We start from the raw sequence: 23,451 nt of genomic DNA, 5'->3' as shown, positions 1-23,451 counted from the left end.
CTTGAGGTCGTCGGTGAACCAGGATGCCTTCTTCTTCTGGGTCTGCTCGGAGGGTTCTTTAGTGGCGCGAGGTCGTCGGCGCAGGCGGTCAGCCACTGTGTGAAGTTGCGGGCTGCTTCGTTGGGGTCCGTTGTGTTGGCGGGTGGGCTCTGGCTGAGGGAGGTGGTGAGCTGGTCTGCGGTGATCTTGCTCCAATTCCTGTGAGGTACCTGTTGCGGGTGGTGGTGGGTCGTGGATCTTTTGAAGCTGAAGTGGACGCAGCTGTGGTCGGTCCAGTGGAGTCCGGTGGCGTGGCTGAAGGTGATGTACTTGCTGGAAGAGAAGACGGGATCAAGCGTGTGGCCGGCGTAGTGGGTGGGGGTGTTGACCAGTTGCTTGAGTCCGAGGTTGGCGAGGTTTTCCAGCAGGGCGGTGGTGTTGCGGTCCTTGTTGTTCTCCAGGTGGAATTTGAGGTCCCCGAGGAGGATGTAGTCAGTGGAGGGGAGGGCGTGCGGGCTGATGAAGTCTGTGATGTCTTCGCTGAATTGTGTGCGTGGTCCCGGGGGTCTGTAGACGAGGGTGCCTCTGAGGGTCGTCTTAGGGTCGGTGTGAATCTGGAAGTGGAGATGTTTGGCGGCGGCGAAGGAGTCGTTGGCGTCGGTCGTGATGCGGATGGTGTTCCTGTGGACGATGGCGATGCCACCTCCGGTCTGGTTGATGCGGTCCCTCCTGATGATCTTGTACCCGTCCGGGATGGCGATGGCGATGTCGGGTGCAGAGGAGGCGTTCATCCAGGTTTCCGTGAGGAAGGCGACGTCCGGTGATGTAGCGTCGAGGAGGTTCCAGAGTTCCACGGCGTGTCTGTGGACGGAGCGGGTGTTGATCAGGATGCACTTGAGGTGGTTGCTGCTGGTGTTTGTCTTGGCGGGTGCGGGGCTGGTTCGGAGGCAGGTGAACTTGCAGGTGCAGCAGGTGAAGGGTCCGTGGGTGCGTTTCGGGGTAGCTCGGCAGCAGGCGTGGGTCCGGCCGGCATTGAGTGCGTTGAGAGTGGCGGCGTCGTAGGTCAGTCGGGTCGTCTTGCCTTGGCGGGGAGGGCCAGGGGTCCTGGCGCTGGGCGCGGGCCAGGCGCGGACGGGCGCAGACGGGCTTACCTTTGGAGCACCTTCGGCGCTCAATCGGCGCTCCCGCTGCGCGGTCGCTCTGGGGGTGTCATAAGTAAGGAGCCGGGAGGGAGGAGCAGCTGGGTGGTGGGAGCGGGGCGGCGAATGGAATCACAGGGGGGCGGGGCCGCAGGGAGGCAGCGGCGGGAAATTCAAATTCACGTGAGTCTTTTGTAGTTCTTTCTGTAAAAGAACTGCTTGTTCCCAAAGCGTTTTTTGCTTGATTGTGGCACCTGTGTCATCTTTGTAACCGTTTTGAACCCAGTTCTGCAAGTCATTATTGTAAGACTTGACGCAGGAATGCGAATCGCACACTATTAGTGTCGGGAATTCGCGATCGGCAATATCGAGCGCCATTTTTAAAGCTATTAATTCAGTTTGTTGACCTGAATTGTCTTTTACAGATTGAGACATTGCTACCAGTGGTCTCAATTTACCTCCGTGCCACCGGCATTTAACAACCTCGCATGTAGCATTGTAAGCTTGCTTTCCCCAAACTGAGGGTTGTGCATATCCGTCTGTATATGTTACACAGGCGTACTGTTGTAGGGTCAGAATTTCGATTGGCAGAGGATATTCTTTTTCATAGGCTAGATCTTTCAGTTTTTTCATTTTCGGGTCAAAATAGTATTTCACTTTTTCTGTAGCAAGAGAATTTTCCCATTGTATCCATTTTGGATCTAATGCCACAGTAGTTAAATTGCGTGGGCTTGTTAATGACTCAAAGGCTGATTCTGCTGTTAAAACAGTTATCCTTTTGCCTTCGGCTTGGGCTTTTTCTTTTGCTACAGCTGTTTGAACCGCATTTACAATATTTTCAACAAGACTGAATGATTTTTCAGCTTGTGTGTACAAATGTGATTTGTAAGCTATTGGTACCGTTTCTCCCTCATTAGAGGTCAGGTACGTGAATCCGCATCTTCCTGGGATGACTCGGATTACAAGGTTGCGTGTGTTATCGCAAGTTTGCAATTTTGTTTTAGCTAACATGTCTGTTTGCAATGATCTCAAAATTTCTGTGTGTTTTTGAGTCCAATTGATTGGTTTAAAATCAGGTTTTATTAGTTCATAGAGAGGTTTAACCCTCTCTGCATAATTTAGAATGTAAGTTCTTCCGAAATTCAGGAAACCCTAATATTGATTGTAAGTTCTTCAGCGTTTTTGGTGCTTGGAGTACAGCGCATTTTTCTAAGAAATTGTCCGCTAGGCTTTTGCCTTCACTTGATAATTCATATCCTAAAAATAGGACTGTTAGATGGGCAATTCGTGACTTTTTAAAGTTGAATTTGTAACCCTCTGCAGCAAACCCAAGTATTATGGTGTTTACTCTTTTCAGGTGAGTCTCCAAGTCATCATCTGTGAGATAGATGTCATCGACAAAGATAATGCCTCATCATCATATATTTGTAGTAACTCTGTTACCCTTGCTGAGAATAATCCTGGGCTATTCTTGAATCCCTGTGGGAGTCGACAGAATTTTTTTTTTGTGACCCCATTATTGAGAAAGCGGTCAAATACCTGCTTTCAGGTGCTATGTTTTGACAAAAGAATCCATTAGAGATATCTAATGTCGTCTTGTATTTTTACGCACGATGTTATTCATTAGTGCTGGACTGTGTGAGTTTTGCACTGCAAATGTCTTGCAACATGAATTAAGGTGTCTGTAGTCCAAAACTAGACAATATGAATCGTCTGGCTTGGAGACAGGAAACAAAGGATTGTTCATTTGAGAGGAGCATGTTTCAATCACCCCTTGGTATTCAAGTTGATCTAAGATCTCCCTGACTTGCTTTTTACCTTCTTGTTTAATTGGGTACTGTCTTTGTGCAGTTGGTTGACATTTTAACTGGATTTTGTGAGGAGGAGAGTCCTCATCCCATCCTACATGATTTTTATATAATGCAGGAGCTTGGGCTACCGCCCATTTTCTTGCATATGTATATTTTTTATGTATTGGAATATGATTTGAGAAGGCAGGCATAATCATTTCTTCGCCATGTGGGCACTCCCTGACAAACTCTGGGGGCCAGTCTTTCTCAGCTAAAAGGATGTCATAGCCTTTGGAAAGGTTATCCCAAAATAGACCCCTTACTCTCCTAGTCTTATCTCCCTCTATACGTAATGTTATTTCATATATTTTATGAGGTTTGCTAACTCTGGTATCTGCAGTTTCCATCTGAATGTATTCATTTGTGTCCACTGTCTCCAGATGATTCATCAGGATCTTGCGAGCTATTGTCACTTCTGCTGCGCTGTCTAGCATTTTCTGGGCCCAGTCTCCGTTTTTCAGTTGTGTCCTCAGTATCCTCGGCATGTTTGATTACTTTAATACTGGCTACCTTCTTTTTTGGAAATTGTAATTTTTTACTTTGATGAGCAGGTTCCTTGTCTTTGGACTTGACGTGCTCTTCCCTGTGTTCTGACCGTCCTCTTCTTTCCGATTTCTGCGAGGAAGTCTGAAAAGATCGAGAGGGACGTGTATCAATATCTTGATATCTATCAGGCTTTCTTAATTTATCCCTATCTCTAAGGTTGTATTTTTTCTCAGAGGGCTCCCTCTGGGGAGACTTGTGTCCTTGGTCCGGAGATCTTTCTCTCCACCGAGGAGACCTTCCTCTGGACTGGAATCTTTTTTCTTTGGGAGTGGATTGCTTATTTCCATCCCAGCTCTTTTTTGGAGTGTTTAGATTATTTTTAATAAATATCTTTTCAGGATTTTCAGTTAGTTGGGGTTTTACTGGTTTCCCACCCAAACTATCTCTTCCTAGTTCTTCATAGGATTTTTCTATGATTCTGGCAAGTTCAATTGGTTGGTCTGCTATATCTGTTTCTTTCAATTTCTGGAGGTAAGTTATATCCTCCGTTGCCAATTGAACTAACTCTCTATATGCCTTTGTTAATTCTTTTATTTTAACTAGGAGTTCTTCGCTTGACATTTTTTAGATGTCTGGATGTGGTGTGTAGCTGGCTAGAAGCGGCCACGTTGCTCCTGGTCTACCTAGTGGACCGAGCCTGGTGATGTGATTATTATGTTTTAGGGCGCCTTTAAACCAGAGCAGGTGCTCTTGGTATTTTAATGGGATTTCAACCTCCTCGAAAGGAGTGTATTCATCCGGAGGTTCCTCTATTTTGTAATAGTGGTAGTCGTGTGTGACAGCGTTTGCTGCTGGAAAGTTTATCCATGAATAGAATACCCCTGTCTGGCGATATTCATGGGCCTCAATTACGAATACGACTATTCCACCTCTTGGTGTTAGTCCCTTTTCTATAAGTTTAAGAGTTATAGTTTTCCTTATGTTGACCGGAATGAGTATAACACTCGGGTCATTTTCTTGGAGACTTGTGTCATCCGCTAGATGCCTCCCTTTCGTCTTCACTTTCTGACATCTTACTGACAGAAAGGTTTTTGTTGCAGATCAAGTTTCAAGGAAACAAAGATTAGGTGCACAATAGTTTGGACCACTGTCTCCTTCAACGGTGACTATACCAAAAACTATACATAGGAATCTCTTCCTACTAAGTTCCGGCGGATTTTAATCTTTTACCCACTCCAGACGTCTTTTGGAGTATTTACGGGAAAAGGGTCTGTGTGAAAAAGCACGACTGAGTTACTCTAACTTCTTGCGTTAGATTTATCGCCTTACCAAACGCTGGGCGCCATGTAGTGTAGTTCCTATATTCCCAATAGGCTCTGCGCATTGGAATAATATATTCAGCAGTGTAGACGTAGGACTGAGTTAGACTAGGTCTCTACTGACTATATTAGACTTAAGTTTTTGGCAGCTAGCTCAGAGGTCACTAGAAACTTTCTCGAATAAACGAGGAGGAGTTTAACCTCCCTGGATAGACAAGAAGGGATTAGCTTCTGACAACCATATAACAGACAACTTAGCTCCCTCAGAATAAGAGTGTATCTCTAGAGTCGTGTGAAAACAATAGACAGCTATTTCACTCCGTCAAGTGTGCATACTTAGTTTCACCAGAGTGCAGAGAAAAGAGAGACGGGCGTTTTCAATAAAAGGTGTTATTTATTGAGCAGTCTTCTTCCTCATAGAAGAGAAATGAATTGCCACAATTGCAATACTCATAGTAAAGTAAAGTGCGTACAGTAAAAGGAGGATTAAGAAATAATACTGTAAAAGCATTGATATGGTTTCTTAGCCATATGATACTTTAAAATAGATAAAATATATACATACTTACATACATTGACTAACGTACTCAACTGGTGCTGCTAAATACGCCTACCCCTGTGTACCTGACCTAAGCCTAATACGTGGGTAGGAGTAAGTAAGTAGCAGTTTAAGTTAAGTTGGTTTTGCCAAGAATCTGAGTCAAGAATTCTCTGTAAGGTTTTAGTCAGCTCCGTACCTGGGTATTAGAAAGCAGGAGGTCTTGCATCTCTCTCTCAGGACTCGATATCCCAGTAACCCGCGAAGGTATCTGGAAACACCAGAGCTGGATTTCTCGGCAGGAGAAAAGACAGTGTCTCTCTCAGTGCGTCAAAGAGGAGGGGCAGCGTCCGTGGGCTCTCGCATCAGCTGGGCTCTCGGGCAAGTAGATAGCTGCTCTGCTCCAAAACCACCACCGTGTATTTGCTTAAGGCAACGTTGGTATATTTATACCTGAAAGGTGCCGGGTTTGACGTAAGGTTGGACATAAGACGTCAATAAAGATGTCACTAAGAACTGGCCGTTCTTACAGTGCTTTACAGGAGTTCTAGGATGAAATCAAAACAAAAGCAAGGGGCTTTCCCAGGTTGCTGGAGGTTTGGTTTGTTTAGAGAACTCGTTTTGCTTTCTAGGGGGCCGGGGAAGTAGCCTTGCTTAATGTGACAGCATGTGCTACGACTGAATATGGATAGGATTATTATGCCCTTGTATGGATATTATTGATTATAACCGGACAAGGGCATAAAATAGGAATATTGGTTTAGGCTCCTGGATAAAAACACAATACTACTAAGCAGAATAGCGAGGCAGGAGTCTGCCTTAAGGACTGTAAGGTTGTCATTTAGAAGAACATGGAGTAGGGCTAAGGCAGTCTCACAAATATCTTTGTGTACATATTTTGCTGAAAAGACTGCTAGACTTCACTTTCTCAGCAGGTTTACCCCAGACATTTAGCTTTATGGCCTCCTGTTTTTTTACTCTGTTTCTGTTGGTTTTAGCACTCTGGGTACTTCACTAGTGCTATTCAGTGCTAAAGTGCATATGCTCTCCATGTAAATTGTGGTAATGGATTGGTATTTACATGATTGGCTTTTTTGATTTACTACTAAGCCCCTAGTACAGGGTGCGCCCAGAGCCTGTAAATCAAATGCTGTTAGTGGGCCTGCATCACTGATTGTGCCACCTACACAGGCACCCTTTCAAATGTGCCTCAGACTGCCATGTCAACATGGCAAGTGCATCTACTTGACAGGTCCAAATATTTCCTTTTCTTACATGTAAGGCACCCCTCAGGTAGGACAGAGGTACCCCCAATGGGCAGGGTGCAGTGCATGTGAAAGTAGAACATGTACTGGTGTGTTTTACATGTCCTAGTAGTGGAAGACTGTGTCTTTCGTTTTTCACTATTGCAAGGCTATATGACCCATAGGCTAACATGGGAGTTGCTTAGTAACAATGTAGAAGCATAACTTTCCATTTGGACAAGATGGAGAAGTGGAGTTTAGGCTTCCTAAACTCAGACTTTAAAGATACATCTTTTAGTAAAGATGATTTTTATGTTGTGTGTTTGGATAGGCCACTTTTAGAAGGTGGGCATTTTCTTGCTTAACCATTCTGTATGCCTCTGCTATTTGTGTACTCGCTGTCTGGGTTTTAGACTCACAGGGGCTGGTTTGTACATTCACACAAGACAAATACCAGGGGGGTTGAGGTGTGACCACTCTGCATTTAGAGTAGTGGCAGGTTGCTTGCACCTGATTGGACTGTGCCTGTCTTCCACAATGCTGTTTCCACCACCTGGTGTGAGCCTGGTCTGAGACAGGCAAAACTGGATCATGTATGCTTGTGTAAGTTTATTTGTGCTAACTTCAAAGGGAAATGTGGCATAAATATTAGGACCCTGACCCCAAAACTTTAGATTACCGCTGGACTAAGCAACCTGCCAGGAAGAAGAGCTGGAAGAGCTGCCAGGATGAGTACTGCCCCTTTTCTGTTGTGGTTTGTTGGGTTGGCCTGCATTTGCTGCTTCTGTCTTGGGCAGGGAAAGGACTGGACTGTTCATTCTGCATTCTAAGTAGGGCTGGGCATAGCTCGCGAAGTAGCTCTACACGAAGCTACGCAAAGTGTACTTCGCACTACGCGAGCTACGCGTAGCACAACGCGAACTGTGTAGTAGCCTGTTCGCACTGTACAAGATGCCGTTTTCAATGATTGCACAGCATCCGGCACTGTGCAATCATTGAAAACGGCATCTTGCACAGTGCGAGCTGTAGTTTTCTGCCGCTTGAGTAGATTTTTACTAGAGCTGCAACTTTCTCAACGCAGACTGGTAGTTTCTTATTGCGAGCGGTCGCGAGCATACGCGACCACTCGCAATGAGAAACCTGATCTCTTCGCGTTGAGAATCTCACCGGGAGGTTTATTTTCCACCTTCGCGATCGGCAACTTGATCTTGCCGATCGCGAACGAGGAAAAAGTCTCGCCGTGATTTCATTTTGCTTGCTCGTGGTCGCCAACTTGACATTGAGGTTCGCGAGCAAGCAAAAAATGATCGCGGTACTACGCTACGCATGTTTGCACTGTGCTACGTGCAATTCACATAGTGCGACATAGCGGAAACTTCGCAAACTATGCGAGCGTAGCGTAGTGCTTTGCCCTGGGTTAATTCTAAGTATCTCCAAGGGCTTGATGTTGAGCTTGGTTCCTGTGAGAAGTCTCAGGGTAATCAAAGACTTCAACATCTCCTAGGTACTGACTTCTGGAACTGGATGTTTCAGCTGCTACAGAGAAAAAAAGGCAACTCAACACGTTCAATAACGCTGCTGCTAGGTCCATGACCTGAAGACATGACGGAAGGCACCACCGCACTTTGCATCTCAGCCCTGGTCTCACTAACAATGCCGTCCAATGCCACCACCGAGCGGCTGCTTCCACCATGACCTGTGGGCATTGCACTATAAACTGCCTTACTTCACACCGCCACCCTGGTATCCCTGACAATGACTACATGATGTTGTCATCGATGCTGTTGCCTGCACTGTGAACTTTGGACACCGCTCGTGGAGAACACAGAGCACTGTCATGCTTGGCTCTGCAGCACTGGTCTTAAAGACGATGCCGTTCCAAGCTGACACTGACGCCGCTGCCTGCACCATGGTGTGAGGGCACTGCTTGTAAATTACATGACGTGCCATCCTGTCCCACACCACAGCCTTGGCCCACTGATGCCAGCACCATCGACTCCATTTCGTCAACTGACGTTGCTGCCTGCACCGCGATGTGTGGGCCCACACATCACATTGCCCCATCTTGCGTCGCATCCTTGACTCTTCAGCAATGACGATGCTGCTGCCTGCACCATGGCCTGTCAGCACAACAACGAGCACCGCCCCACTTAGCACTGCAGCCCTGGTCTCACCAACTCTGCTGCATGACGGTCACTGAGCTGCTGCATGCACCGCGAGCTGAGGGCACTGCACATTGCACTCCTCTGCTTCACAATGCAACCAAAACGCCTGCCAGCACTCCTGACTTCAACTTCAAGAAGTTCAATCTGCAGTGCTTGTGACTTCGAAGGCCCAACAATTCCTGCACCAAATCCGGGACCAACTCCTGCTGACGCTGCTCCTTCACTGTGTAGGTGAGTGGATGCATCAGTAGTTTATGGGTGAGTTTCTGGGTATGTGAAAAGCGGTATAGGTGAGTGATGGAGTTTATTAGTGACTATGGGTGAGTGAGGGAATTTGAGAGTGGCTGTATGGGTGAGTGTGTGCTGTGTCAGTGACTGTATAGGTGAGTGAGTACGTGCTATTATCTGTATGAGTGAGTAAGTGGGCATGTGTGTAGCTGTATGGGTGAGTAAGTGACTGTGTGATTGACTGTATGGGTCAGGGAGTATATGTGTGAATAGCTCTATGGGTGACTGATGTAGCGTGTGGGTGGCTGTATGGGTTTATGTGTGACTATGTTAGTGGGTGTATTAGTGAATGAGTGGGTGTATGAGTGGCTATATGGGTGAGTGAGTGGATGTGTGTGTGTGTAGCTCTATGTATCAGTGAGTAAGTACTGGTATGGATCTGTGAATGGGCTTGTGAATGGTTGTGTGGGAGTGAATATATAAAAGGTTTTATGGGGGTGTGAATGGATGCATTAGTGATTTTGTGGATGATGTCATCAGTGATGTCGTCAGTGATGTCACTGACCATGTCATGAGTGATATAATATGTGAGGTCATAAGGAGTAAATTGCAGGGGTGCGACTGCTGAATTTCACTAGTTTTGTTTGAGTGGAACATGAGCCGAACTATAACATCCCTTTAATCTTTATTTTTCAGTGAATTTCTAAGGATGTTTTAAATGCTAACTCCTAACTATAATGTCCCTGTAACCTTTATTTTTTTAGTTAGTATCTATTTTTTTTCTAAGTAGTAATGGTGTTTGCAGAGTGCTGGAGAATGGTAGCCGAGGCCTCTGACCAGCTCTCAGGAATTCCACTGTGCAGGACTTACAGAAAGTACTAGAAGGGCTTATTGGCCCCAAAGGACCCTCAGCAGCCAAGGGGACTTCATCCCCCAGAAGTAGTGCACCAGGAGGGGTGTTTGCAGAGTGGTAGAGAAAGGAGGCGGGACACAAAGATCTCTCAGCAATCCCGCAGTGTGGGACTTACTGAAGGTAACAGGAGGAGTAGTTGGCCCACAAGGATGTCTTTGGGGGCATACAACTCCTCCTGTTACCTCCAGTAAATTCCAGCCAACAAGATTGCTTAGAGGTTTTTGGAGGCCACGCCTCCTCCATTGTGTGAATTAGCTCCAGGATTTGATGGTACCCAAGCTACGAAGGGGCCACGTTGCCCCACATTGTTTTTGGTTAAAGCATTGGGGAGGTGGCGGTCCCTGGGGCTGCAGGGGGGTCCTTGCCACCCCCTGCATTATGTAACATGAAAGCTCCTGGGGAGGTGGCAACCCCCAGGGCTGTGGGGGGTCCGTGTGGCCCCCCACTTTGTTTATAGATGAATCCCCAGGGAGATGGTGGTCCCTCACATTATGTAAATTCAAAGTCCTGGGGAAATGGTGGACTCCGGGGCTGGGAGTTCCATACTGCCCCGACACATTTTGTTTATAGATGAAGCCCCAGGGTAGTGGAAATACCCAGAACATAGGGGTCGTGGAGCCCCACACATCTAAAACTATACACCCGGGGAGATGGTGGGGAAATGGAGGGGGGGATTGGCGGGGGCACACAGGCACCCCACTCCCCAGGAGGGGAGAACCTGGGTGCCCCCCTCATTATAAATAAATGCCCCCAATAATAAACAAAATACGGGAGCCCGTGCTTCTTATTTTTTAAAAAAACATTTGCCCAGATCCGGAAATCCCATTGAAAAGTTTTAAAAAATATATATGTATTTTTGGCCCTGCTGGGTCTCAGTGGGACCACTCCAAAATGCCTAGGCATTCAGGATGTTTCTACCCCACCCCTTTCCTTTTCATTTTATTTTATCTGGGTCTTGATTCATCCGATTCCCAAGATGACTGCCAGCACTTCCTGATTGAAGTGCTGACAGCCAACCAAATTTCAGTAGCCTTACAGTAGATTTTAGGATTACCAGATATCTATAGTTTTGAAACCTAAATATCCCTGCAACTACTGAACAGATTACCCCAAATCACAAAAGCATGCTTTCTCGACCAACATTTAGCTTTCTGCCAAATTTGGTGTCATTACGTCATTGATTTGATCTGTACTCATCTTCAATAACTGATTAATCCCCATGAGCTTAACATGGTGAAAATGTGTTTGGAACCCCCTTTGTTCTCAGCAACCACTTATCTGATCACCCCATGACTTTCAACACAGCTGCTAAACCAAAATGATCACATTTTTTGAAGATTTCATGAAGATTCGTCAAGTGGTGCCTGCTGGCTATATAGATATTTAGATTAGGGTTTAGGATGGGGATGGGTTTTTGGGGGGCAATGCATTTTTTTTAGGATTTAGGGTGGGCATGCATGGGTTATTGAGTGTTAATGACTTTTTTAATGTTTAGGGTGGGTATGGATTTTTGGGTGGTAAGGGAGTTTTTAGGGTTTAGGGTAGGCATGGGTTTTTGGATAGTAGGGTATTTACAAGATTTTTGGGTGGGTATGGGTTTTGGGTGTGAAGGGAACTTTGAGGGTTTCGGGTGGGTATGGGTTTTTGGGTGGTAATACATTTTTAGGGTTTATAGATTGTATGGGTTTTTGAGGCAAGGGAATTTTCAGCATTTAGTGTGGGTGTTTGTTATTCTGTGACAAGGGATTTTTTAGTGATTAGGGTGGGTATGGGGTTTTAGGTGGTAAGGAATTTCTTTGCATTTAGGATGGGAATGGGTTTTTGCGTAGCAAGGGAATATTTAGGGTGGGTGTGGGTATTTGGGTGGTAAGGTATTTTTAAGGGTTTAGGGTGGGTATGGGTTTTGGGTGACAAAGTAATTTTTAGGGTTTAGGGTGGGTATGGGCTTTTAGGAGGCAAGGGAATTTTTAGGGAATAGGGTGGGTATATGTTTTGGGGTGTTACAGGATTTTTTAAGGCTTAGGGTGGGTATGGTTTTTGGTTGGCAAGTGAATTTTCAGCATTTATGGTGGGTTTGGGTTTTTTGGTGGCATGGGATTTTTCGGCTTTGGGTGTGTATGTTTTTTTCCGTAGCATGGACATTTTTAAGGTTCAGCGTGGATATGGTTTTTTGGGGGGCAAGGGAAATTTTATGGTTTTTGGTGGTTATGAGTTTTTGGGTGGTAAGGTATTTTTGGGGGGTTTAGGGTGGATATGGGTTTTTGGGTGGCAAGTGAATTTTTAGGGTTTAGGTTGGGTTTGGGTTTTCAGGTGGCAAGGGAGTTTTTACTTTAAGGTTAGGATAGGAATGGGTTTTTGGGTGGTAAGCGACTTGCTTTGGGTTAGGGTGGCAAATATATTTTTAGGATTTAGCATTGTATGGTTTTTTTGGGTGGCAAGGGCATTTTGAGAGTTTAGGGTGGCTATGAGTCTTTAGGTGGCTAGGGATTTTTTGGGGTTTTAGGTGGCAACAGAATTTTTAGGATTTAGGGTGGCCATGTGTTTTTGCTTGGAAAGGGAAAATGTAGGGGTAGGGGGGTATGGTCTATTTGATGGCAAGGGAATTGTTAGTGTTGTTTGACGTGCCTGTATCTTTTGTGCCGGTTGACGAATCTTCACAACATTTCCCCCAAAATTGTGTGCAGGTGGTTCTAGCTGTGCATGGAAAGTTTCAGGGACATAGAATAAGGCAGAGTTCAAAAAAGTGTTTTTCCCATGTTAATTAATTATTGTCTTTAGACACTGCTGCAGCCCGAACCACTGGACAAAATGAAATACCATTTGGGGAAAAGTTAGATTCTGTTCCAGAGATCACGCTTTTTCTTTCTTCGTGTAAATTCACTCAGTAGTTTTTGAGATGGTATAGGAAACCAAATTTGTTTATCTGGGAATATGTGGTACTTCTGTAGTACCTTAGTATATATGTTTAAAAATCATAAACGTTTAGAAAACACTAACAATCACTGGATGATGCCACCAGTGATGTAAATTGAGATGTAATCAGTGATGTCATGAGTAATGTCACTGATCATATCATGAGTGACCTAACATGTGAGTTAATAAGCATTGCATTGCGGAGGCATAAATTATAGTTAGCTCAGGTAACTATAACTGCTGAAGTTCACTGGTTTTGTATGAGTGATGTCTGAGCCTAACTATAAAGTTCCTGTAACCTTTGTTTTATTTCAGTGAATTTCTAAGTTTTTTAAATTCTATTTCCTATGTATAACAACCCTGTAACCTTTATTTTTTTAAGTGAGTTTCTAAGTTTTTTATTTAATGTTAAGTAAGATGTCCATCTCAATGCATAGTGGAGGGTAAAACACAGGGACTGGCCTGGCATTGTGCTTCCCCCACCCAAGCATGCTGCACTGCACCCCCTTCTCCTTGCCATCCATTGTCCAAGTCCATGACCCTGCTCCCTCATTACAGCAATTTGTGGCTATTGTTCTGCCACTGCCCTAACCAGTTAGATTGCTGCCCCATCTGCCTCCTCTCTAGCCACTGTTGTCGGAGTCTATGCACAAGCATGATCCGATGTGCTGCTACTGCCCTCCATTAAGCTTGCTGTCCCTGCCCACTTCTCCTGTCTTCTGTTGCCCAGTTCTATGCCTCATTATTGCCCTTCTGCTTAGCCTCTGTGCTTAGCTTGCTACCCCTACTCTCCATCCACTTTCCCTCCGATGTCTGTGTGCATGCTCCTGCTTCATCCTTTCTGCCCACCATATTGCATGAACTTGCCACACTCCTATCTACTCTGAGTGTTCTGTTGAGCTGACGCTGCCCCTTGCCCCTGCCTAACATGGTCAGATAGCTGCCGCCTGTCCAAGCCACCTCCACCCTACCTGTCCAAATTTCATGCCCCATCCCCTCTCTCCTGTCCTTTGTGGTCCATTTTGCTGCCACTCCCTTCTACCCTCCATGCTCTGATTTGCTGTAACTGCTTCTCCTGCCTGCCCTGCGCGTTCTGTTGTGAAGACCCTTTTACTGCCCTCTTTTATTGGTGCTCACCACCTTGCCCTCCCTTCTTCCTCCACAGTCCTTTGTGCATGCCCTGTCCCCTCGCTCTTGCTCACCATGGACGTTGTGCTACCACTAACCTTCCTGCTTGCCGTGCATGGCCTTCTGTGCTGCCACATCCAGGCCCACCTGCCATGTGTAGTCAGTTTGCTCCCCTGAGCCCTCCCACCTTTCTTCCAATGTCTGTGTATATGCCATTATAGTCTCATTCTTACCTTCTATGGTGTGCTGCTCCTGTCCTAGGCCTCTGTTTTCCATGTGCAGATCCCTATCCTCTCACTCTTTTCTTGTCTGGTCCTTTGTTGTGCTCCTGACCACTCCCTAATGCCCTTCATGGTTCGTTATGCTGCAACTGTCCCTCCTGTCTGTTCGGAATGGTCAGCTTGCTGACCTTGCTTTGTCCCCTCTGCTCTCTCTTGTCAATGTGCATGGCCCTGCCCCCTCCTTATTACTTTCCGTGGTCCGTTGTGCTTCACTGCCATCCCACTTTCCCTGAGTGGTGTATTGTACTGCTAAAACCCATGATGCCTGCTCTCCAAGGTCAGTTTGGTGCACCTGTACATCTTCCTCCTGTCGTCTTTTATCCAAGTGCAAATGCCTACCCCAGTCCTCCTACCCTCTTTGATCCAATGTACTTTATTTGCCAACATTCAGAACTTGGTAAGAGGGAGATTTTGAAAAATAAAACCTTTGGAATTAATTTTCCGCATTGACTCACAATAAAAAGAGGAGCTTTTAGGCAGGTGACAGATAAAATAAAGCCCTTTTGGGCTTAAAAACATTGGAAGTCTCCTATCTGAATTGGGTATGTTAGCATGTATGGTTGTACTGCCACTGCCTCTTCCTTCTGCCCTCATTGGTCTTTCCTGTTGCCACAGCCTCTTTTACCTATACTGCATGGTTGATTTGCTGCCCTTGCCCCCCTTTCCTCTGCCCTCCATGGTCCCTTGTGCTGCCACTGCTCCGCCCACCTGCCCAGCGTTGTCAACGTATTGCCTCTGCACCATCCTCCATGAGAGGGTCTTATTCCCACAGAAATTATAGTTAGTGCTCTAAACAACTAACATTAGAACATATTTTCTGAGTTCCCAAATACCCATAGCACTTTAAAAAAAAATTGCTATCTTTATGTTTTTTTTTATAGTTGATCACTTGATTATTTTTTACAGTTAAAGGAGAGGATGTGTTGTTATGGCCAGAGCTGTAGATTTTGCAACAGGGGAGCCAGGTTTGAGTTTCGGTGTCAGATCAACATCCTCTGATTCTGAAAAAATCACTCAATTACCCCATGCCTAAAAACACAATTAATGTGTCCTTGCTCATGTAATACACTACAATACTTCCAGGTCAAGTCTGCACTATATAATACTGCAAAATAAACCTCCAAATGTTATGTGTTTTGCACACTTCTGACATTGGGCAATACTTGGGCTACATTTGGGTGATATTTGTGCTATATTTGTGCTATTTTCCTCTAGTGGCCATCTTCAGAGACTTATCAGTTATGTAGCTCCCTAATTCCTCATTTACTGCAGTATCCTCAGTAGAAATACTTTCAGCTTTCTACTTCCATTCTATCAAGATTGCGTTCTGATGTGCCACACTTTCCATAAATCCAGAATGTTAGCAGTCAAGTTGCTCATTAGGACACTATAGTAAAGCTGCTGATAACTAGGGAGGTAACTGGCAATCTGCTGCTGGTGTTGAAAGTGCATTTTTCAGTCTGCATGTCAGAATATTTTAATGAAATAGAAGAGGAAGATATTTGAGAACTCACTTCAACTGTGTCTTAATTTGTCTTTCTACAGCATTAACCATCATTTCTACGACACACGGAACCCCTAATTTTTTTCCTTACTAAATTAAATGTCCTAAGTTCTATCAGTTCGATTCAATCAACATGGCTTCAAATGTGCCATTGTTTTGTCATAAGTAACACTGTTAGCGCTCTATTTGTTCTTTAGAACACTTTGTCAGGCTGCAGTAAAACACAAGGGAATCAACTGACAGGCTGCTCCTGTTGCAAGAAAATGATTTACTGAGAATGTCATTCTTCATTTTCACATGGCTGAGAAAGATAATGTGACTTTACTGAAAATGGACTCTGCATTTTAGATTCCAGAGCACCTTTCATACCTCCATTGGAAAATCATGAGGAGACAGTTTTCCCTCAAACAGGATTCATGATTCATGAAATCACTGCAGAAGTATTTTTCAAAATGCAAAATCACCTTAGAACACATCACTATTCTTAAAATTAGTATGATGCCATCAACAAATGATATATTTTGTAGCTAAAATCTGTTAACACCGTTTATAAGTTCTCCTATTTGTGACCCTCAAAGCCTGCCATTCATGACAATGCATTTCAACGGGTGCAATCAAGTACTTTGGTCCCAAGATGGCTGACAGCAATTCCTGTTGAAGTGTTGGTAACCAATCAAATTGCAGTAGCATTGCAGTAGGTTTTTGGGCTACCAAATATATATATATTTTCATTTGATTATCTCTGACACTAATTAACAGATTTATACCAAATCACAAAAAGTGCAATTTTTGACCCTTCATCTAGGTTTCTGTCAAATTTGGTGCAATTCCGTTCAGTGGTCCTGGCTGTAGTCATGTTAAAATAAAATACCCTTAGACTTAACATGGGGCAAATTCATTTTGGTACCGTCCTTATTTCTCGACCCCCTTTTGACGGATGTCCACTAAACTGTCAACATAGCAGCTGAACCAAAAAGGGGAGTTTTTTTGAAACTTTTGTGAAGATTCATCATATGGCGTCAAAGTTATTGGCAAAAAACAAAAATGCATTTCCTATGGAAAAATTGATCCTAATTATAACTACCTACTGGCGACCGCCAGTAGGTAATATGTATATATATGTCAAGAATCGAAATCCCAAGGTTCAGTCATGCTGGAGGAACATACGGGCAGAGACTTTCAATATAATATCACAAAGTCCAAATGAGGCGTTTCGGCCGCCGGACTACAGCCTTGATCATATAGCGCACTGCAGGTACGTTTCAGCTTATGTAAGTCTCAAAGTTTTTCAATCAATCAATCAATCAATCAATAATCCTTTATTCGGTATTTAAAAAAACACCATAAAAGTACATATTTATACATTTAAAAAACAATTAAAGTACAATTCATGAATATCGCCTGCCCGCTACAAGGTTAAATAGGGATAATTGATGGGACATTCATTCAGCACAACCCTCTTGTATTCCTTAACCTTAAAGCAACCTTAATAAAATTCATAATACAAGAAAATGTAAGTGGATCATTGGCCCTTTGCAAAATTAAAAGGGTGACCTTAGCATGTCTAAACATGGCCTGTTCTAAAATACCTACTAAAAAACTGCGCCTGGGTAATACATAAAATGGACATAGTTATACAAAATGAAGGGTGTCCTGCGGAGACCGATTGTCGCAGCCGCAGGCACCCTTCTGCTCAACAGTTAAAGTAAAACCTGGCGTATCTGCCAGGAGGTGATGTAAAAGGTTGAGCCTAAAAAGGGTAATTAAAAATCTGTCCTGCGCATTAAACATAAGAGCGAGTTAAGGTTCCATAGCCTCACCTGTCTTGACCATACTGTGGGTGCAGACTGTGAGTTTGTATCCTTCCATTACTGCTCTACGTGAGGCTACCTGATCCAAAAAGTTTCTCTTAACTCTGAGTTTATCTTGAGGAATAATTTCCATTGGTTTTATGAAGCGATCCTTATGACCAATTCCTTCAAGGGAAGTCTTCACATACTTTAACCATGGGATACTCATTCCTTTATCCCTATCCTGGCAATCTCTAATGACTTGTCTGCTCAAGTCTGCCTCCGTGTTGGTCCAAATCTTTAGCCAAGCCATAAGGGGTCTGACCATTGCCAAATCCTCAATGTATGCCCTACCCAGTTCCTCGTGAACAATAAGGAGCGGTGTGCTTTGTGGAGTTTTGAGCACCTTTCTCAAATATATATTTTCCTCCAACTGTAATTGACGGGCATTTACAAAACCCCAAACCTCGGATCCGTAAATCACTTTTGAGCAACATATTGAGCTGTACAAATTCATTATTTGCTCTGGAGACCACCGACCCACCCTGCGCCCGTAGTTCATTATAGCGCCGATCGAGGCCACTAGCGTAGTACATCGCTCTTCAATTAATGTTTTAAAATTTAAGAGCCTATCAAATAGCACGCCAAGATAAGAAAAGGTTTGTACCTGCCCTATTTTATGTGTGCCTATTTTATAGGAGAACTTCTTGCAGGATTTAGTTCCAGCCAACATGACATAGGACTTGGTCAGGTTGGCCGATAGATCTAGGGTATCCATAAAACTAACAAACCCGTCTATCAGACGCTGAAGTCCCTTGGGGGTGCGGGCTAGAAGTACCGCGTCGTCTGCGTACAGCAGCACTGGGACGGGTCGGGTACCTACTCTTGGGGAATCCACCTTTAACTTGCCTAGCCCCTGATCTAAATTATTGATGTCTTTCTACTATGTTAACATTCTCTGCATTTTTTTCATTTTTTCATTTTTTTCTGAACCCCCACTGTGAGTTCTAACTGGATCCCTGACGGTCACATGCAAGTTACACATGGTAGACAGAGTGAGTATTCAAAGACATAATGAACAGACTTCAAACAAGAGGTGTAATCATAGGTCACCAGTACAAGTTGCTTCAACAGGGGTAAATATACGGATGTCATCCGAAGCAAGAATGCGGCTCCAATAATCTTAGTACATAAATGTAAAAATAATGAAATCACATAAGGGTTACAAATAAATCATTAGTTTGGATGATACACAATGATTACCCGAGAATGTTAATGCCAGCATAGCCCTAAGATGAAGACAGAACATCTGGGAGAATGTTATGAACTCCCCGTGGTGCAATGAAGGAACACAATAATTAAATGAAGCCTTGAAACATAAAACAAAGTGGACTAAAATCTCGAACATACAAATGCATGTCATGACTGTCGGTTCAGGGTACCGGTCAGATTGAGTGTGCAAAGAAAGTGGTGAGAACAAGTGAAAGAATAAAAAAAGAATTAGGTGAATCGAAATTTGCCTAGCATAGTAACGGTAAGTTTCAATTCTACTAAGGACGCGGAGGCGAGGATTATGCTTTTCTTCCTTCGCTTTATTCTCTATGCTCAAACCACAGCAGCCAGAAAAGCAACAAAGATGTATTTTCTTTTACAAATCAAGAAAAAAACATCATTTAGTCATAACAAAACAAACACAGTATAGTCCCAAGAACATCAACTCCCATCAATCCATGGGGAAACATCATAATATAGTCCTTCTACATTGTCCATGCACTCCTCTGAAAGGTCCTCCATCTTGTGAAGCCTTCCTCTTTCTTCGCGCAAGTCACGCCTGAATCCTATTGGTCCTGTTTTGCACCATCATGTCCTGAAACATAATGAAAACACAAGGAGTTAATCCGTCCAAGGTCGAGTCATCTTGACACTTACTAGCCACGTCAGTGCACTCCAAACACCAAGCAACATTGAAGAAAACAGGTTACTTACAGCCATACGGGTGGGTTCGCACTAACCGTGCACGGGAGGGATAATCCTCACCTCCGCGTCCTTAATAGAATTGAAACTTACCGTTACTATGCTAGGCAAATTTCGATTCTATGTCAGGACCGGAAGCTCCGATTATGCTAGTTCAAAGCTTACTTACCACCAACCGTGCCACATCCACCACCGGTTTAAAATAAAACCTCTTAAAGGTGGAATCAGAAGACCAATCCGCTGCGCGCATAAGGTCTTCCAATCGAGCTCCCAGAGAGAAAGCCTTCGAAGCCATCGCGCCTCTAGCCGAATGCGCCCCAAACTGTTTTGTGTCAATACCAGCCTCTTGCATGACCCACCTCACCCATCGGGCTATAGTGGGCGAAGAGACAGCTTTGTGTGGTTTCCGTAAAGCAATAAGAAGTTGTCGTTCGCCCGGCGGGCGGAGGAATTCCATGGTCATATCCTCGTAGGACTTCAGGCAGTCCACCACACACAGCTTGGGCACATCTGCAAAGGCCGGGTATGAAATTGTCCGAGAATCTGACTTAGTACGGCGACCTACCGTGAAAATAACCCCTTCGGGGGAAAAAACCCGTGCCGTAACGTCCAAAGCCCGGACGTCAGAGACCCTGCGGCAGGAGACGAGACACAACAGCATGGCTAGCTTAGCCGAAAGCTCCTTCAAAGAAAGATACCTATTCGGTTGCCAAGATAAAAACAGATTTAAGACCAAATTAACGTCCCAAAGGACAGAATATCGAGGTTCTGGGGGCAGCGACAGGCGGATACCCCGCAAAAGACGGCAGACAAATGGATGCTCCCCGATCGGGGCTCCGTCAACCGGACAATGAGCGGCTGATATTGCTGAACGGATCGCATTAATGGAGCGGTAGGCCCGACCCTCTGCAGCCAGATCCGCCAGGAAATTTAGTAAGGGAACAACACCCGCGACCACGGGATCCAAGTCCCGTTGAAGACACCAACGAAACCACTTGGTCGAAGCGGACCGATACCGCTTCGACGTACTGTCTGCCCAGGCCTTTGATAAGAAGCACTGAGCCGATCCCGAAAGGCCTGGGAGCGCCCAGCGTCTCCCGAAAGCCTCCATGCCATGAGGCGGAGAGAGCCTTGGCGAATGAGGTGATGCTGCTCCCCGTCCGGATTCAGCAGGAGATGAGGAAGCGGGGGGAGTAGGATTGGAAAATCCCAAGAAAGTTCCAGAAGAACCGGAAACCACACTTGCGACCTCCAAAACGGCGTCACCACCACCACCTCTGCCCCTAGAAGCCGTACCCGGGCTGCCAATCTCACCACCATCGAGAACGGAGGAAAGGCATAACCCTTCTCCTGACTCCAGTCCTGAAGGAAAGCATCCGTAGCTTCCGCCAGGGGGTCGGGTCTCCAGCTGAAGAAGCGAGGGAGCTGATGATCGAGACGGGACGCAAAGAGGTCCACCGAAAATGGACCCCAGTGACTGTCCAGCCACCTGAATACCAGAACGTCCAGCTTCCACAGACTGGAATCCCTTAGATGCCTCGAGTGCCAATCTGCCACTTGATTGGCTTGGCCTGGGAGATATTCTGCCGTCACCGAGACCTGGTGCGCCAGACAATATTCCCAGAAGTCCTTGGCGAGGTCCGCCAAAGCCCGAGACCTCGGGCCCCCCAGGCGATTGACATAGCGCACCGCTGATACGTTGTCCATTTTCAGCAGAACGCATGAACTCGCTTGCTGCCTGGTCCAGCAGCGCACGGCGAATGAACCCGCCAAAAGCTCTAGGCAATTGATATGCAGCCCCTGCTCTTCTAATGACCAAACGCCGCCTGTGGAGAATTCCCCGCAACGGGCTCCCCATCCTGACCGGCTGGCATCCGATTCTATGACCAAATCCGGAGTAGAACCGAAAATCGCCCGTCCGTTCCAGGCCTCCATGTGTGACAACCACCAAGCCATCTCCTCCTTCGCCTCCTCTGACAGAGGCACCACCTGATCGTAAGTCAACCCTTTCCTGAGATGGTGAGCCTTCAACCTCTGCAAGGCCCGATAATGCAACGGGCCTGGGAAGATCGCCTGAATGGAGGACGATAGGAGACCCACCACTCGGGCAATCTGCCGAAGGGAGGTCCGGGGCCTGGAGATGGTCTGTCTCAGGATGTGACGGATTTTGGCTATCTTGGGAGCCGGAAGACTCAAGGAAGCCTGAACGGAGTCGACGACGAAACCGAGAAAAATCAGACTCTGAGTCGGGCATAGGATCGACTTTGACCCGTTGATGACAAATCCCAGACTCTCCAAGAGGGACACCGTCTGTTGCAACTGAGCCGTCAGCCTCTGCGGGCACTGTGCCATGAGAAGGATGTCGTCCAGGTACACAATCATTCTTATCCCCTGACCTCTCAAAAACTCGACCACCGGGTGAAGCACCTTTGTGAAGCACCAAGGTGCTGAAGAGAGACCGAAAGGAAGGGCGACAAATTCGTACACCTGACCCCGCCAAAGAAACTGGAGAAAACGTCGATGGGGAGGATGGACCGGAACCACCAAGTACGCATCTTTGAGGTCCAACCGGACCATCCAATCGTGCGGCAGGAGGACATCCCGAAGGAGGTGTATGCCCTCCATTTTGAAGTGTCGGTAAACCAACCAACCATTGAACTCTCTCAGGTTGATTACCGGACGCCGACCTCCGTCTGTCTTTTCCACTAAAAAGACGTTGCTGAGGAAACCGTTGGGATGCCGAGCTGATCGACAGATGGCTCCTTTCTCTAGAAGAGCGGACACCTCCTCGTCGATCAGCTGGGCGTCGGGAACTGAAAAGGAGATGGGTCGAGGGGGTTCTGCCTGAAAAGGCTGGTCGTAGAATTCTATGTGAAACCCCCTCACCGTCTGCAAGACCCAAGCATCTGACGTAAGCTGAGCCCAAACGTCCTGAAAGGCCGCTAAACGACCCCCTATAGAAACCTGCTCCGCAGGCATGACACTTACCGCCTGTTTGTCCCCGGACTGCGTTGTTCTTGAAGCCGCCGCGTCCGTGGAACCGCTGCCCTCGGGTAGGGTAGAAGGTGTTGAAGTTCGTCGAGGAATTATATTGTCCTCGACTGGAGCCTTGTCCCCTGTTGCCAGATTGTTGGCCTCCACGGCCGGGCGCGCGGCCCCTACCGCGACCGGCCCCTTGGGAGAAACGCGTTTGAAACACCCTTTTTATAGTAGACTGGGCTTTGTCCAATGACGTGAAGGTGGCCACAAACTTCCCCAACTCCTTAACAAAGGGTTCACCGAACAGGCCTCCCTGAGCCACGGCGCCTGCTTCCGAGGATGCCAAGTCGCCTAATTTAGGGTCCAGCTTTATAAGCAGAGACCGCCGACGTTCGGTTGAGAGTGCGCAGTTGGCGTTTCCCATAAATATGATAGCCCTCTGCGCCCAATTGGACAGTACCTCGGGGGAAATGGGATCGCCCGTGACCTTCACCTCCTCTGCCATGTCCAAGATTTTTGTCATCGGACCAATGGCGTCCAGGAGCTTGTCCTGGCATGAACGCCAGGACCTATCAATGCCTTTCCTCGGGTCCTTTACATATTTGGCCAGGAAGGTCGCCATCTTTGAATCTAACTCGGGCGTAAGGGCTACCTTCCCTGCTAGTGTGGGACGGGGACACTCCGCTCGGAGACAACTACGTGCTTCCTGTTCAAGGGGCTTCCGTAGGCGACCCGCCACGAACTTGGCCACCTTGTCCCCAGGTGCCCAGGCAGCGGAGCGCGGATGCATAATTTCATCCGGGTCCAGCATGCCTGACTCATCCTGAGGCAACGTGCCCGCGGAACTTGAAGGACGCCAAGAACGTGAAGACCCCTCACCGTCGCTGTCCGTCTGGGAACCCCCATCATGAGATGGGGAGGGGGGAGCCGTGGACAGCGTCGGGTCCGGTAGCGCCGGGGGGTCAGCAGGAAGTGGCCCGGACTTCGCCAAGAAGGCACTTTTCAAGCGCTCAAAGGCGTC

The sequence above is a fragment of the Lissotriton helveticus genome, chromosome 10, assembly GCF_964261635.1.
Source record: "Lissotriton helveticus chromosome 10, aLisHel1.1, whole genome shotgun sequence".
In the NCBI taxonomy this organism is placed as follows: Eukaryota; Metazoa; Chordata; class Amphibia; order Caudata; family Salamandridae; genus Lissotriton; species Lissotriton helveticus.
This window is presented reverse-complemented; position numbering follows the sequence as displayed.